The 12,161-nt window shown below is 36.8% G+C and overlaps 1 long non-coding RNA gene across 14 annotated transcripts in view; it reads left to right on the top strand.

Annotated features, from left to right (window-relative positions):
* LOC109456544 (uncharacterized) overlaps positions 1-12,161 on the top strand; it is a 119,899-nt gene that overhangs the window by 93,190 nt on the left and 14,548 nt on the right. For 2 of the 14 annotated variants that reach the window (XR_012496853.1, XR_012496847.1), the window contains exons 1-2: positions 5,878-6,325; positions 6,965-7,136. The exons of 8 other annotated variants lie outside the window; for them this stretch is intronic. This is a non-coding gene — a long non-coding RNA (uncharacterized LOC109456544). Of the gene's footprint in view, positions 1-1,447; positions 1,531-5,209; positions 6,326-6,964; positions 7,137-12,161 lie in introns of those variants that run through there. 4 more of the 14 variants (XR_012496855.1, XR_012496849.1, XR_012496850.1 and 1 more) reach the window with 3 other exon arrangements.

Here is a 12,161-nt window from a genome sequence, read left to right as displayed (position 1 = left end):
GACTGGCTATGAGGATTGGCAATACCCACAGTATATGAGCTGCTGTGTGGGGGCTGACCCTTCAGAGGAGGGTTTGCCCCTGCAGGCTCTTGTGCCTGTTGAGACCCCCCTTTTTTGTGCTGCTTGTGGGGCTGTGTAGTGCTCTGGTGTGGTCTGAAGCTGGATTCTGTATGTGTTGTTTCTGGTGTCTTTTGGGTGGAGCTCCCGTACAGTCAAATTTCAAGCTTGCCAATGACCTGTGCTGGTAGAAGCTACAAAACTATATGTTGTTGGTTGCTGCCTGTGCTGGACCTGGAGGCACGTGGGGATGGCCTCACTGTGAACAGAGTCTGGCTGCCACCAGTATTTGGCCTGGGGAAGCTTAGCAAAAGGCTCAGGGCTCCCTAGGCCTATTGCTACCTGCCAGCTGCCCATAAGCTGGCCTCTATATGTGTTGTTTCTGGTGTCTTTTGGGTGGAGCTCCCATGCAGGCCACCCAAAGAGCCTCTCTAGGTACATGGGTTGAGCTGGTTGACCTGGTGTTGAGAGTGTCCCCAGTGATGCAGCACTACCTGGGTGGGGTGGAGTCCCAGGGAGTCATGAGACTTGGCTTGTGGTTTTTACAAAGCTGATGCAGATTCAGTTCTTACACCAGTGCCTGGACTGTGATCACTTCACACATTGCCCCAACAACACTGCATCCAGCCACTATTCCCCTTGGGGCAATGCCTGGCCTATGACCACTTCTCACAATGCCCTTAGAGCCAGTCACTACTTGCCTCAGGCTTGCAAATTCCCAAGAGCTGCCCAAGAGTGGTTGTGTTGTAGGTTTTGGATCACTGTTTACCATCAAAATCTCCCCAGACCATCGCTGACTGTCATCTGCTATAAAAGACCTCCATGGCTTGTAGGGCAGGACCGGCCAACCAGGCACCCAGAGTGCCACTGGCAATTCAGCTGCAGGGGGGCAGAGTTCCAGGGAGCTAAGGGGTGTGGACAGCGGTTTCTACAAAGTCAATGCAGTCTCAGTCTCTGTGCTGGACCCACAACTTCCCTGCCAAAATGCCCTGAGAACACAATGGACAGCCACCACCCTTCTCAGGCATGCAAGTTCCCAAGAGCTGCCCAAGAGACACTGCAGTGCAGGTCTTGAGTTACTTCCCACCAGCAAACATTTCCTGGGCCTTCACGTGCCATCCACCTGCTGCAAACAGGCTTTTACAGCCTATGGGGTGGGGCCAGCAGCCCAATAGTCAAGAGTTTCCCTGGCAATGTAGCATCATCTGTGTGAGGGGTGGGGACCCAGGGACTCACCAAGGTAGTGTGCATGCATGGATTCCACCAGATCAAAGGGGTCCCACACTTGGTCCCTTGGGGGAGGACTTGACTCTGAAAAGATGGTGTCCTCCTGTAAGCCACGCATGTGTCAGGCTCCACACAGGACCAACAATGGCTCCTGTCCCTCCAGCTCCTGTCCTGAAGTCACACAACTCAGCCCTTTCCCTGATGTCCGTGGGCCTTCCAAGCTGCCACCCCTCCACCAGAGACCAGGTGAGTGCCAGTGAGTGAGTGAGTCCATGTTCTGGCTCTACAAGAGGGCATCTGGGTTTCCTGCCACCCTCACTCCACCAGCATGGGCAGACAGAGTCCTCACTGATTTTCACAGCCAGATGTCATGGAAACTCCTCTTCTGGGCACAGGACTTCTGGGCTGGGGAGCCCAGTGTGGGGCTGGGACCCCTCCCTCTTCAGGGGGGACCTCTGCCACTGAGTTGTCTCTCTGGGTGTTTAACCTTTGTCTGTGGATTTGGGGTCAGCCTGTTTTGAGTCTCTGCTCCTCCTACCAGTGTCAGTTTGGCTTCATCTCTATTTCCTTCATTATAGGGGTTCTGTTCAGCTAATTTTCGGATGATTTTTGAGGTTGATTGTTTTATAATTTATTTGCAATTTTGGTGTGGTCCTGGGAGACAGTAGGCATAGCATTTACCTAATCTGCCATCTTGCATCTCTCCCCTAATGCTTTTTTAATATTATTAATCCAGTAACCCTTGTTTTTACTCAGAAACAGACCAAATGGATATACTTGACATAGATCACAAGAATGATAAAGAAATGAAATCAATTTTAAAAAAGGCAATGAAGGGGCCGGCCCGGTGGCTCAGGCGGTTAGAGCTCCGTGCTCCTAACTCCGAAGGCTGCCGGTTCAATTCCCACATGGGCCAGTGGGCTCCCAACCACAAGGTTGCCAGTTCAATTCCTCGAGTCCCGCAAGGGATGGTGGGCTCTGCCCCCTGCAACTAAGATTGAACACGGCACCTTGAGCTGAGCTGCCTCCCGGATGGCTCAGTTGTTGGTTGGAGCACAGGCTCTCAACCACAAGGTTGCCAGTTCAATTCCTCGAGTCCCGCAAGGGATGGTGGGCAGCGCCCCCTGCAACTAAAATTGAACATGGCACCTTGAGCTGAGCTGCCGCTGAGCTCCCAGATGGCTCAGTTGGTTGGAGTATGTCCTCTCAACCACAAGGTTGCCGGTTCGACTCCCGCAAGGGATGGTGGGCTGCGCCCCCTGCAACTAGCAACGGCAACTGGACCTGGAGCTGAGCTGCGCCCTCCACAACTAAGACTGAAAGGACAACAACTTGAAGCTGAACAGAACCCTCTACAACTAAGATTGAAAGGACAACAACTTGACTTGGAGAAAAGTCCTGAAAGTGCACACTGTTCCCCAATAAAGTCCTGTTCCCCTTCCCCAATAAAATCTTTAAAAAAAAAAAAAAAAAAAAAAGGCAATGAAAAGAATAACCACATAAGGTGTGTGAATAAGCAATATTTAAGTTCTACATGTAATGGGGTAATTCTTGTTTCTTTTTTACCCAGTGCATGATGTCGTCTATAATGTGGTAATATTTCAATTACAGCAATATTAAAGAAATAATTTTGATTATTGAGATTTGGATATGCTTTGGACAGGCTCATGTTAGCACAAAGTAGATGGCTTTAGAAAGTCTTCCTGGCTTTGGCTGGAATTGCTCCTTTTAATTGGAGGGTGTTTTGGGAACTTAACTTCTCTATCACTTTTACTAATTAGTGTGTGTCACATTAGCTAGATGGCTTTTGAGCACTTTGAGATACTGTTTATTATCTTAACTGAAAAGCATTTTGTTTTATGATATATGTAAAATATGCAAGCTCATATGCTCCTTAAGATGGTGTGAAAGGGCATGGTTTTATTCTACATTAGGGAAAATGGGCTAGTTCTTCCTAAATGTTAACAGGTACAATGAGGATAATAAAACCTACTACAAATAATTCCTTTGGTCACGTTTGAGAAGCACTAGATTAATCAAAATTCTAAAATAAGACTTTACTACATTTCTCAGACTCTTTACTATATAATGTTTATTGAGAATCTCTAAGGATGACAGTAGTATTTTTGCTAGTATTGTTTTGACCATTGAATTCTTTTCTTGAGGTGCTATTAAGAAATATACTGTGGGAGGTGCTGGACTAAAGGATTATTGTGTTTCATTTCTTCATTTTTAAATGAGGGGAAACAAATTTCATCCAAACCCCAGGATGGCGGATGAGTTTAGAATTTTCTACCACTTTTCCCACCTTAGGGTTTATTTCCTTTGGTGACATCCTTGTAAACCTAGTTTACCAGGCAATTTGTAGAGATTAAGGGACTGTGGCTCCTGGTTTCTCCCTTTCTTCTTTCTCCCATTTTAAAAGTACATATTATTCCCATGGGCTAGGTCCAGAAAAATGCTAGTATTGCTTTTGAGTGTCTGATCCTGAGTAGCATTTGTGATTTAATGTACCAAGAGGAAGAGATGACACTCCAAACAGAAGTTGATACCCACAAGGATAGCCTTGGAACTTTGAAATATTATTTTAGAGGGAAAATTGGAGGCATCCATGAAATCATGATGGTGATAACGATGATTATTTACTCCTGGATTTTATCCATCTTCCACCAGAAAGGAGGGAAACAATAGAGAAAGAAAATCTCAATGGAGAATCCCTTTTGCTTTGTTTGTTTTTGTTTCTATTGTTATAGTCTTCCAACCTTGACCCTGTTGATATTTTGGGCCAGATAATTCTTTGTTGTAGAGGATTGTCTTGTGCTGCAGGATGTTTAGCAGCATCCCTGACCCCTACCCACCAGATTCCATAGCACCTTATTCTCTACTTGTCATCACCAAAAAGTGTCTGTGAATGTCTTCGAGGGGGCAAGATCACCTCCAGGTGAGAACCATTGGTTTTACTGCTTTCCCACCGTATTTCCCCCCTTTGGTATGAAAAGATGGATATAGAAAATCGAAGGGTATCATACTATATATGTTCATGTGAGTAATACTGTAAAAGTGCAAATAAGTTCTAAAGGAATAACAATTCTTTACTGTGTTTTCTGTCTCACTCTGGAAGTATAGGACCACTTTCCAATCTCCTATTAGCTGACTTATTTTTCATCCTTCTGTCCTGACTGAGTGCTATTTCCACTTAAAAGAATATTAGCAAAACATTCACTTTTAATCTTAAAAGGTTTAAGAAGGAAATTACTAAAACTGTGGCTTGAAATATTTCCTGGTCGGTGTAAACTTCCTGGAATTAACAAACATTATTCATTTAAATAAAATGAGTAATTGCCAAATATATTGGTTAAAGCTAAAAACCAAATGAAATGGAATGACATACAGTGCCTTGCTTATTTATATTTTTCAATTATTTTGGGCTATAAATTCACACCTATTTTTCTGTTTCTATTTCAATAGTGTTCATCTTTCATATGATATTTGGGTATCTGTTATAAGACTATGAAGCTGTCCATGATAGTTTAGTAAAGAGAGTAACTGAAGATAAGCCTGGGGTTTTTCAGTACAAATTGAGGCTAAAAGTGTGAATTACAAGATTATTATTTTGATCATTATTTATGTTTACTTTTGTCTTGAGTCTCTAGTATTGAACATTTACTTTTGGAAAGGAACATGGTGAATTTTAAAATTTATATCAACTTATACAGGATTTGAGTAACTCTCTGAAGGAAAAAAAGAGAAATAACTAAAAAGAAAAAGAAGACATGTACGTCCTGATAACCAATTAGATTCTCAAAGCTTATATCCATGATGTACTCATGGAATACCTTAACATTTTGACATAACATATTCTGTTTAATTAATATTCAATTATATATTTTCTGATTTTAAATAATCTGTCTAGTAATAACATAAGTAGAACGATGAGCCCTGAAGAAAACTATATCTTAATAGCAGGAATATTATTTCCTTTTTGCTTTGTAAAGATTTTTTTTGAATATAGAGTTTTAAAATGATATGAAATACATTCACCACCCAGTTATTCTTAGTGCTTTTATTAACCTTAAATCATAGAAAGCTTAAAGTCCATTTTTCCATTTTTGAATTTCACGATTTTACATATGATTACACTTAACTTAATCTTCTTTGTTTTCCTTTTATTAAAAGGTACTTTATTACCTCTGTCAGATTATATTAGAGGATTTTGGTTACATTCTTGTACTAGAGAAACTACAAACACTATTATAGGCTATGTATTCATGCAGCCACAATGAGCATAATCCTATTTTTATGAAGAATAAGTAGAAATTAACTTAAAAATACCTTCATGAAATCACCTATATACTATTTAGTGCAATTTAAAAGAATAACTTAAAAGCGCATTGCAAACATTTAAATCAGGTAATCAGGCACAATCCCTTGCCAGAGGTCAAAAAGATTGCAGTGAAAATCCAAACAGAATATCAATTGGGACCTGACAAGGCAAAGAAAGTGGACGAGTCAAATAAATTTCTATTTGAATACACATTTGCTCATCTTTGCTCAAGGGTCAAAACAGAATTATTCTGGAACTGAAATGGTGACTGTATGACCTGTTGTTTAACACGTGTTTCCAAACTAGTTTATAATTACCAAATTAATCTCAGAATATGTTAAAAACCTATTTGCACAAGCTATGCACACGTAAGAAGGAGAACAGAGCACTTTACCTGTATCGATGCAAAGCTCTGCTTAACAAGTATTTGTTTTTGTAGCTATTGTGGCTTTGGGAACAAGTAAATATAAACAGCAGGAAACACAAATACAGAGGCAGCGCTACTGGAGGTTGTCAGAGAGTGGTATGGTAGCTTGAAGAGCTGAGTTCGGCTTGAAATAAGCTTTGTCTCAATATGCATAAGAGGCTTTGGCGCTGTATCAGACCTGGGGGCAATCCACTCAGCGGGACAGGGATTATCCAGTGGTTCACTACAGTCTTGCTTCCCAATTCATAGAAAACTTGCCTCTCTGTCATACGGCTACGTTAACTCACCAGGTACTGACTTTTCATCTATTTGTACCTCTTCTAGTATTTTAGGTCTTTTGGCTAAAAAGAGTAGCAGATGTTAACTCTGAAGCTAAAAAAAGAGTATTTAATGAACATGATTGAGAAGATACCAAATTTGACATCTATAGATAGTAATAAGGCATAACCATGGGTAATTTTTCAAGTTGAGTAATACCAATTTTCTGAAATTGATTTTTCTTTTTTTTATCAATGGCCCTACTAAAAATGTCCTAAGCACAAATTGACTGTATTTTAATATAACAGCTACTAACTCAAAGTTCCAAGTGTATTGCTATTCTAACAATGAGATACATTTTTTCTTTTCTTTCCTTTCTTTTTCTTTCTTTCTTTTTTTTGGCTTGACAGGGTTAATTCCATTTAGCTGTGGGAAGACTATGCTGTGGTGGAAACCCCCGTGGTTATTCCAAACGCATGACCATCAAAGAGCCAGATTAGCTGATTGAGGAGAGAAAGGAAACTGTGCACTTCCTGTCTCTTAATAAAGCTAAGATTACAGAAGTATTTAATAACCATTGTGGGTTTTAATAGGAAATTGTATGAACACTTTTGGTAATTCGCTCAATCTACGGTTACCGTTGAAGATTTTTTTTTTTTTTTTTTAACTAGCTTAGAGATCTAGAAACTGGTGTAAACCCAGGATCCTATTACCCACAGCACTGCCAAGTAATCAACTATAAAGACATTAAAAGTTCTTTTTGGATATCTCATTTGCACTGAGAAGAATGACTTACACCACGGCTAAAGAAACAACAGCAATTGTTTTATAAGCACTGAGAAGGTAATAAAATGTGGATTCCTTATGTAGGTCCAAATGTAGCAGCTGGATTTGGCTTTATGAACCATGAAATATAGTTCCCATCTGGAATTTGATGTTGAATAAAGATGCAACAGCAAGACAGCATTTTACATGAAACATTTTATACATGTCTAGCAAAATTGTTGGTACATTCTAGTTATAATTAGAAAATAATGATTGACGATCAATGAGTTTGGTATCAAATACTCAAAACTTTCCTAATTTTGGAGTGATGTTTGTTTGGTTCATTTAAAACAGAATAGGCAACAGCAAGTTTATATTTAAATTTTCTTAATAATATAAACTTAGTAGATGTACAATTATAAACATAGTCACTTATTCTAAAGTTTAAAATTTCATTGATAATGATAGTAAATTCTTTTTTTATTGACAAATGTATGGTGATGTGCACAGTTCACTCCCTCATTATTTTGCCTATTGCAAAAAATTAGTTTTCTCTTTGAATAAATTCTTTATCAGCCCTTCCATGTAACTAGTATCTGAAGTCTCATGTATAAACTGGAATTTAAGAAGTTATTTTACTATTCCTTTGCTTTCGTGGAGGAATAGTCTCAAATACAAAATAAATGTGTAACCATAAATAGAATTTTAAAAGATTGGGATAATGCTTGTCAGCACATTCCAATCTCTCCCTGAATTTATTATGTAAATTGATCAAAATTATTGTTTACTGCCAACTCTTTTTAGTAGATGTTTTGCATTTAGCCAGGACACACATAATTTACCCACTTTTTTGCAGTTGTTTTGGTCATATTAAAATTGAAAGACTGGGCAGATAAGAAGAATGTTGACAATATTTACAGGATATAATGCATCATTTGATATATGTTAATCCAACTATTTAAGATTTAAACTGAAAGATGCTATTGTTTAGGTTTTTGCACATTGGTTCTTTAAAACAGATTAAAATTTTAAGTTACTAAGGTCTCAGTCCTTTTTTTCTTTTTAAAAAATTGCACTTTTATGTTACTTAATCAATTCAGAAAAAAGGAAGCCTGCTTTAGTATCTCTGCAAATTAAATATTTATTTGTAGCATAATTTGAGGTTCAATGAAAAATAGAAGTAAGGAAAGATAGAGACAAAATAGAAGATGTAAATCTATTAAAATTTATTAAAAATTGACAAAATTTACCAGATAATATTTTCCTAAACTTCTATTTTTCTCCCATTAAATGCTTATTTCTAAATTCATCTACCAGCATAGAAGGAGGTCAGTAAAATTTAGTAAGTTATTTTTCCAAAGTAACTTTTCTTCATGTGGAACATGTTATGTTTACTTTCTTCAAAAATTTTATGTTTTCACACTGGTTATCTATCAGAATTGAGGATGGAGTAAAGAACTAAAATTTTTAGTATTGGGCCTAGACTTAAGGACTCAATAATGGTAGCTATTAAGCCCAAATGATGAAGTAGCTTTCTATTATAGTATTATCACTTTTTTTGGGACATTAATAATTAACTTTTAATTATTATTTAATATAAGGTTAAGAACAGTAAGATTCAGAAAGTTAAGGAAATTTTGTTGAGTCAAAACAGAGCAATAGTTGTTGTGTATGAGTTCTGCCTATGAGAAATAAAAAAAAAAAATTACCTGAGAGTTTACACTATATTCTATTTTAATAACTATCCAACATATCTATTTCTTAGCTTGCTTTTTTTCTAAGGTCAAAACTTTACAACTTAAAATATGTAAAATACAAAATATTGCTTCAGGCTCTTTGAAAATCATATGATTGAAACTTGACAGATAAATGAATGTCAGTAATTATGGAGAAATATTTTTTTATTTCCCAATATAATCAAAGCATAAATTATTTTTAAAAATGAAAAGAGAAGGATCCTTTCTCTCTCTCTTTTTTCTTTCTTTCACAATCTTCCTTTCCAGAATTGCATTACCTGTGCTTCTAGAGAGATGGGCAAAATGTTTTTATTCAGCGTTTTCTCTCCATACCTAACCTTGAAGTCTCAGCTAAAATTGTATTATTCCATAAAGCCTTTCTTGATGCTTCCATTATGGGTCCTCTCACCTTTGGACTTGCAGCACTGAGATTGTCTCGATAATTTCTTAGACAACTCTATATCTATATCTGTATCTATCTATATGACATTGTATATCTATGTATATATGTGATATGTGTGTAGTTTTGAGTTTATATTTTTAATCTTCTGCTCTTTAGATAATCATATAAGTACAGTTTGTAATTCCAGTTACATTGTAACTTCCTTAAAAGCAGAAACTGTATTTTCACAATTGGATAGCTCATAATTCACAGCTTTATGATAGCATACAATAAATATTTGTTCCTTCTCTATCCATGACAAAGATTCACATCAGTGAATTCCCAGCCAGGGCTGGATATGCCCCTCAGTGGAAATTTGGCAACATTTGGAGACATTTCCTCTTATTAAAATTGGTGGTGGTGAGGTGTGGCAGAGTAGCGGAGGTGCTACTGGCATGTCCAGGATGTCACTAAACATCCCACAATGTACAGGATGACCCACTTGTTTCCCTGTCATACTCTTTCATAAACTCATCAGGTTCTAATGCTCCCATCCATTTTTTTCCTTCTGGAATTTTAGGTCATTTGGGGAAAAAAAAAGAAAAATGGAAAAGTAAAAAAGGTAGATCCTAAGACAACAAAAAAATTATACAGCTCAAACTTTTGATAGTGCCAAAATTGAGAAACCCTGAATTACATCAAATCCATAGTCACACAGTTGAACAGGAAGAATCCCAAAATACTCTTTGTTTAGGAAATAGAAAATCTTTTTAAAAATCTAAATAATGTATATAATTTTTCCTTTTTACAAAATTTCGTAAAATTTTGTGTAGATTGTGAAATATTGCATTTTTCTTATAGAAATTATATTGTCCTATTTTCCTGAATATTTATTTAATGAGCATATGTTTTATTACATAGATTTCTCCTTTTATCAACTACTTTCTTTTGTGGTTTGAAAGCAGAGAACTTGGAAGAAAAAGTCAGTAGAAAAGTTATAGAAATCATATGTATTTTATTAGGCAGAAAGAAAATAAAAATTGAGGCAGTTTCTTAATTTTGCATATTTTAGGAACATAACTAATTTAAATATTTTATGTTGAAGTATTTTACCTGCTTTCTCCTCTCCCAGATTGAACTCTATCTATCTTTATTTCTATTGTATGTCTTTTACAAATTTTCAGCTAAGATTCCATTAAATTCAATTGTATTTGGGCTGACAGTAAATTTCCAGAAGACAGGTCCACTAGGCCATGTTCCCTCCCCTGCCCCCCCGAGGGAATCACAACATCTCATGGAAAAGAAGTGTTACCTCCATCTAAGGACTGTGGTTAGTTGAGAGTGCAAAGTGTAGTTCTGAATACAGTGTAAGTAGGACATTTTCTCATTTCGTCCTCAGTGGCCTTCTTCCCTACACCGTGAGGCTTGAGCCAGAGCCCTGGAGAGAGGACTTGTCATGATGGCCTTTGTCCCTCCAGCATAAGAAAGTCTGTTGTTTTTGTAATACAGTGCAACATGAGGTGGGGAAGGGAAGAGCCATAACAATATTCATCTCTTTGTGAATATTGATGTATTGTGTACCTTGTGTAATTTGAGAAGTGAAAATATCAGGAATCAGTTTCTAAGTTTATCTTTTAAATACCTTCTTATCTTAGTTTTTGGAATATCTTTCATGTATCTCCATAAATATAGATACAGAGAAGTTTTAGTAACAACAATTTTTTACCAAGGGCCAGGTACAAATTCTATGCCAAGTGTTAACATATTTAAAAACATCCTCCAACTTTTGTTTTTAAAAAGTAAGTTGTGAAAGCTGTGGTTTAGTGAGCTAAGTATATAATTTGCACTATACAGTAGTTTTAAATTCTTAGGTCTATTTTACACTTTAGTAACATCAATATGTTCTTTGTTGGAGACCAAACTGTTACGAACATATTTATAACTTCAAAGAAATAGACTTGCTCTATATTGAAGCATGTCACCATTATTAAGAGTCTGTCAACAAAAAAACTTTATGTATCTTGTTCCATAATACCATGATTTCAAAGAATACCTTTCAGTTTCTCTGAGAAGCAGTTTCAAAAACCAACACGCAAGGGACACATGTATTTAGACCACAAACTTTTATAACAAATGTCCACATCTATTCCTAAAATCCTATTCAGTATTCTTAGATTAGCTGTCCTCAATTTTCTCTTTTTAGTTTCTTTCTTCCTTTCCTTCTGGAATATTTTCCTGGCACTTTTTATTCTTATGAACATGAACACCCACTTGTGCTTGGAAAAATAAAATATCATTGCAAAATTATTTAAAATAATTTACTTCTCCCTTTCTCTAGTTATAATTCTATGTATGCTACAAATGCACATTAAGTTGCCTTTAAAAATATTTGTCTCCATTTTGAACTTACTCTAAAAGGGAATGACCAATGAATAACTGAAGTGGTGCTTTGAAGTATGGTGGCTATCATTTATCATTCTAGTTGGAGAATGAAACTACTGTTAAATTATAAAAAGTAATCCCTTATTGCTCATACACATGGAAATGACTCACTATTTTGCAAAACATCTGTCTTACTTCTAGTGAGTCTGGTTTGGTCCAGTCAAGCAAAAATGTGAATGGAGAAAAAATAATGTGGGCATCCTTAAGGCCCAGTGGTACTAGACTTTCAAAAGGAGTCAGTATTTAGGCTGTAGATGCAGAAAAACGTAGATGGTACTTAAAATTAAGATATTAGAGTGAGGAGAGAGATAGTAGATAAATATAGTTCCTTTAAGAAATTTAAAGACACGTAGAGAAAAACTATAGGTAATATATATTAAGCTAACTCCTAAAATTTCCTTTTTGTTTTTATTACCTCAGGAACTTCCCACTGACTAATTGTCTTCTCTTTTTTACATGTGTAACTATCTAACGACCATATGAATTCTGAGAGCACGAATTAAATTTCATTCTTTATATTCCCTGGACAGTGTGACCTGAAGT

This window comes from Rhinolophus sinicus, linkage group LG01 (genome assembly GCF_036562045.2).
Source record: "Rhinolophus sinicus isolate RSC01 linkage group LG01, ASM3656204v1, whole genome shotgun sequence".
Taxonomy (NCBI): Eukaryota; Metazoa; Chordata; class Mammalia; order Chiroptera; family Rhinolophidae; genus Rhinolophus; species Rhinolophus sinicus.
Note: the sequence above shows the minus strand (reverse complement) of the source record. Positions and strands in the feature narration are given on the sequence as shown.